Source organism: Glycine max, chromosome 14 (genome assembly GCF_000004515.6).
Source record: "Glycine max cultivar Williams 82 chromosome 14, Glycine_max_v4.0, whole genome shotgun sequence".
In the NCBI taxonomy this organism is placed as follows: domain Eukaryota; kingdom Viridiplantae; phylum Streptophyta; class Magnoliopsida; order Fabales; family Fabaceae; genus Glycine; species Glycine max.
Genome location: NC_038250.2, coordinates 19,614,961 through 19,620,663, shown reverse-complemented (window position 1 = coordinate 19,620,663; position 5,703 = coordinate 19,614,961). Strand labels below are relative to the sequence as shown.

General features: G+C 40.2%; 1 non-coding gene across 1 annotated transcript; it reads right to left on the bottom strand.

Annotated features, from left to right (window-relative positions):
• Window positions 1-711: 711 nt before the first annotated feature.
• Window positions 712-818, bottom strand: LOC112999454 (small nucleolar RNA R71). The gene has a single exon (XR_003264641.1). It is a non-coding gene; the product is annotated as a small nucleolar RNA R71 (small nucleolar RNA).
• Between the last annotated feature and the right edge of the window lie 4,885 nt (window positions 819-5,703).

Here is a 5,703-nt window from a genome sequence, read left to right as displayed (position 1 = left end):
ATTTTAGGGTGTTGCTCACAAAATTTCAAGTCATTTGGATATTATTTGAGGGTAGCTGTAGTTCAAACCTACACTGTTACTTGCATAAGAAGGCAACTAGTTGTGCATGCTGAATGTAGTGTATGACTAGAGTCAATCCATCTGACTTTACAACCTTTTGATCCTGAGATAGATAGGACATTTCATAGATTAGTTAGGCATCATTTTGTACCTTTTGAGCATCCCGAGCATTCTGTTATTGGTGAGTCTGAGCATTCTGTGGTTGGTAATTTTGAACATCCTGATTTTGAGCATTATAGTTTTGAACATTCTGATTTTGAACATTCTGAGAACATGGCACAACCTCCACCATATGAGAGGACTCTAAGGGAAATGGCTGCACCTGATTTCACCTACGAAAGCTTGTGCATCCAATACCCTGATGAGGATGTCCCATATGTTCTTAAAACTGGACTAATCCATTTGCTTCCAAAGTTTCATGGCCTTGCAGGTGAAGATCCGCACAAACATCTGAAAGAATTCCATATTGTCTGCTCCACCATGAAACCCCCAGATGTCCAGGAGGATCACATATTTCTGAAGGATTTTCCTCATTCTTTAGAGGGAGTGGCAAAGGACTGGCTATATTACCTTGCTCCAAGGTCCATCATTAGCTGGGATGACCTCAAGAGAGTATTCTTAGAAAAAAATTTCCCTGCTTCCAGGACCACGACCATCAGAAAGGATATTTCAGGCATTATGCAACTCAGTGGAGAGAGCCTATATGAATAATGGGAGAGATTTAAAAAACTATGTGCCAGTTGCCCTCACCACCAGATTTCTGAGCAGCTTCTTCTCCAATATTTTTATGAAGGACTCAGTAACATGGAGAGAAGTATGATAGATGCTGCCAGTGGTGGAGCCCTTGGAGACATGACCCCTGCTGAAGCCAGAAATTTAATTGAGAAGATGGCTTCCAACTCCCAACAGTTTAGTGCCATAAATGATGCTATAGTCATTAGAGGAGTGCATGAAGTAGCCACGAATTCATCTTCATCAGCTGAAACTAAGAAGCTTGAAGGTAAACTAGATGCCTTGGTTAACTTGGTAACCCCGCTGACCTTGAATCAGAAATTTGTACTTGTCACAAGAGTTTGTGGTTTATGCTCCTCTGCCGACCACCACACAAACCTTTTCCCTTTTGTGCAGCAATCTGAAGCAATTGAACAACCTGAAGCTTATGCTGCAAACATCTACAATAGACCTTCTCAACCTCAGCAGCAAAATCAGCCACAACAGAACAATTATGACCTCTCCAGCAACAGGTACAATCCCGGGTGGAGGAATCATCCAAACCTTAGATGGTCGAATCCTTCACAACAACAGCAACAACAACAACAACAACCTTATTTTCAGAATGTTGCTGGCCTAAGCAGACCATACGTTCCTCCACCAATCCAGCAGCAACAACAACAACAGCAACAACCCCAGAAACAAAAAACAGTTGAGGCCCCTCCGCAACCTTCCCTTGAAGAACTTGTGAGGCAAATGATTATACAAAACATGCAGTTTCAACAAGAGACCAGAGCCTCCATTCAGAGCTTAACTAATCAGATGGGACAATTGGCTACACAGTTAAATCAACAGCAGTCCCAGAATTCTGACAGATTACCTTCTCAATCTGTCCAGAATCCCAAAAATGTGAGTGCCATTAAATTGAGGTCGGGAAAGCAGTGTCAAGGACTTCAACCAGCAACATCTTCCTCATCCGCAAATGAACCTGCCCAACTTCACTCTACTCCAGAAAAAGATGATGACAAAAATTTAAAGAGTAAGTTACCTAACAATTTCAATGCAGGTGAATCTTCCACTAGTAATTCTGATTTACAGAAGCAGCATATCCCTCTTCCATTCCCTCCAAGAGCAATTTCCAACAAAAAAATGGAAGAGGCAGAGAAGGAGATCTTGGAAACATTTAGAAAAGTAGAGGTAAACATACCTCTGCTGGATGCAATAAAGCAAATTCCAAGATATGCTAAATTCTTGAAAGAGTTATGCACTAATAAGCGGAAGCTTAAAGGAAGCGAAAGAATTAGCATGGGCAGAAATGTCTTCGCATTGATTGGTAAATCTGTTCCCCAAATCCCTGAAAAATGTAAAGATCTAGGTACATTCAACATACCTTGTATTATAGGGAATAGTAAGTTTGACAATGCCATGCTAGATTTAGGAGCTTCTATTAGTGTTATGCCTCTGTCTATTTTTAATTCTCTATCTCTTGGTCCTTTGCAGTCAACTGATGTGGTAATTCATTTAGCTAATAGAAGTGTTGCCTATCCTGCTGGTTTCATAGAGGATGTCTTAGTTAGAGTTGGTGAACTGATTTTCCCTGTTGATTTTTATATTTTGAATATGGAGGAGGGATTTTCTCAAGGATAAGTTCTCATCATTCTAGGCAGACCTTTTATGAAAACTGCTAGAACTAAGATAGATGTATATGCAGGCACACTATCTTTGGAGTTTGGTGATATAACTATTCATTTTAATATTCTTGATGCTATAAAACACCCATCTGAATATCTTTTTGTATTTCGTGCTGAAATAATTGACCATATTGTTGATGAATACATGACTGATCTTCATTCTAATCTGCATGCCTATCACTCTTCATGCATTGAATCTGAATTTGTACTTGATCATATGTCTGATGCTGAGAGTGAATCAGAAATTGATATTAATTACATGTCTGGTGATGTTTTACCTCTTGAGATTGATTTTCTAGAGTCTGATAAAACTAACCATGTTTCAGGAAGTACATATACCTCTGACTTTCTTTATGAGGTATAGGCTGAGAAACCATTTCTTTCTACCATTATCCAGCCGCCCACACCAGAATTGAAACCTCTGCCATCAAATTTAAAATATGCTTACTTGGATGATAGCAAAAGTTTTCCAGTAATTATATCTGCCTCCTTTGCTGATGAGCAAGAGGAAAAGTTGTTATCAGTTCTCAAGAAGCATAAGAAGGCTATAGGCTGGACCTTGGTGGACATTCCTGGTATTAGCCCATCCACATGTATGCATCGGATAAATTTAGAGGATGGGGCTAAACCAGTAATACATCCACAGAGAAGACTCAACCCAGTGATTCTTGATGTAGTGAAGAAGGAGGTAACCAAGCTTTTGTAAGCTGGAATCATTTATCCTATCTCCGACAGCCAATAGGTGAGTCCCATCCAGGTAGTTCTGAAGAAAATCGGCCTCACCATCATCAAAAAGGAGAAGGATGAGTTGATTCCTACTCGGGTGCAGAACAGTTGGAGAGTCTGCATCGACTATAGGAGGCTGAACGAGGTTACCAAAAAGGACCATTTTCCCCTGCCATTCATTGACCAGATGCTTGAACGCCTGACAAGTAAATCTCACTACTGTTTCCTTGATGGTTTTTCTGGTTATATGCAAATCACTATTGCTCCCGAGGATCAGGAAAATACCACATTCACCTGCCCCTTCGGCACTTTTGCCTATAGGAGGATGCCTTTCGGCCTGTGCAATGCCCCTGGTACCTTCCAGCGGTGCATGATCAGTATTTTCAATGATTTTTTAGAAAATTGCATAGAGGTGTTTGTGGATGATTTCACTGTATATGGATCCTCTTTTGATGTTTGTTTGGATAGTCTGGAAAAGGTTTTGAATAGATGCATTGAAACTAATCTTGTTCTAAATTTTGAAAAATGTCATTTTATGGTTGAGCAAGGTATAGTTTTAGGCCACATTATTTCCAATAAGGGCATTGAAGTAGATCCTGCAAAAATTTCTGTTATTTCACAATTGCCTTACCCTTCTTGCGTGTGAGAGGTGCGATCTTTTCTTGGTCATGCTGGATTCTACAGGCGCTTTATAAGAGATTTTAGCAAGGTAGCCCTTCCAATATCCAACTTGTTGCAAAAGGAGGTGGAGTTTGACTTTAATGATAAATGCAAAGAGGCTTTTGATTGCCTCAAAAGAGCACTGACTACCACCCTCATCATCCAAGCACTCGACTGGACAGCCCCTTTTGAGCTTATGTGTGATGCATCAAATTATGCATTGGGGGCTGTCCTTGCTCAGAAAATTAATAAATTGCCTAGAGTGATATATTATGCTTCTAGGACTTTAGATGCTACCCAAGCGAATTATACTACTACTGAGAAAGAGCTACTAGCCATAGTTTTTGCTCTTGAAAAATTTCGTTCTTATTTGCTTGTTACTCACATTATTGTTTATATTGACCATTCAGCTCTAAAGTACTTGTTAAAGAAGGTTGATTCAAAGCCTAGATTGATCTGATGGATGCTCTGTCTCCAAGAGTTTGACTTGGAGATCCGTGATAGGAGCGGAGCACAAAATTTAGTTGATGATCATTTGAGTCGGATCGAACATGTGTCTGATGAGGATTCACCCATTCGAGATGATTTCCCGAATGATCATTTGTATATATTGTATAGTATTTCTGATTCTCTTTCTACTCCCTGGTTTGCTAACATTGTCAAATATTTAGTTGCTTCTGTTTTTCCTCCCTTAGCATCTAAGGCTCAAAAATATAAAATTAAAAGTGATGCTAAGCATTTTATTTGGGATGACCCCTACTTGTGGAAATTATGCAGTGATCAGGTCATTAGACGATGCATTCCAGATCATGAGATTGACTCAGTCCTACAGTTTTGTCATTCTTCCGCACCGGGAGGTCATCTGGGTGTTCAAAGGACAACTCGCAAAGTGCTTGACTGTGGCTTTTATTGGCACACCATCTTTAAAGATGCATGGAAGATTTGTAGCTCTTGTGAGCAGTGTCAGAGAGCAGGAAGTGCACTTACATGGCGACAACAAATGCCTCAGCAACCTATGCTATTTTGTGAGGTGTTTGATGTCTGGGGCATAGATTTCATGGGCCCTTTTCCTGTCTCTTTTGGTTATGTTTACATTCTCCTTGTAGTTGATTACATTTCAAAATGGGTGGAAGTCAAGCCCATTAGAACTAATGATGCTAAGGTTGTTGCAGATTTTGTCAGATCTAATCTGTTTTGCAGGTTTGGAGTACCTAAAGCAATCGTTAGTGATCAAGGAACCCATTTTTGCAACAAATCAATGCATGCCTTGCTTAAAAAGTACGGGGTTGTACACAAGGTATCCACACCATACCACCCCCAAACCAATGGACAGGCAAAAATTTCTAACAGGGAGATCAAGAGACTTTTAGAGAAGATTGTGCAGCCAAGCAGGAAAGATTGGAGTACCAGGCTTGATGATGCTCTTTGGGCACATAGAACTACCTATAAAGCACCCATAGGAATGTCTCCTTATCGGGTTGTCTTTGGAAAGGCATGTCATCTTCCAGTGGAGATTGAGCACAAAGCATACTGGGCAGTGAAGACCTGCAACTTCTCTATGGATCAAGCTGGTGAGGAAAGAAAGTTGCAACTGAGTGAGTTAGATGAGATCCACCTAGAAGCGAATGACAATGCCAAGTTCTACAAAGAAAAGACCAAGAAGTTCCATGATAGCATGATAATTAAGAAGGACTTCATGGTTGGGCAAAAAAGTGTTATTGTATAATTCTAGGCTTGGACTCATGAGTGGTAAGTTGAGGTCTAAGTGGATTGGTCCTTTTGTTGTTACTAATGTTTTTCCTTATGGTACAGTTGAGATCAAAAGCGACTCCACAAACAAGAGCTTCAAGGTCAA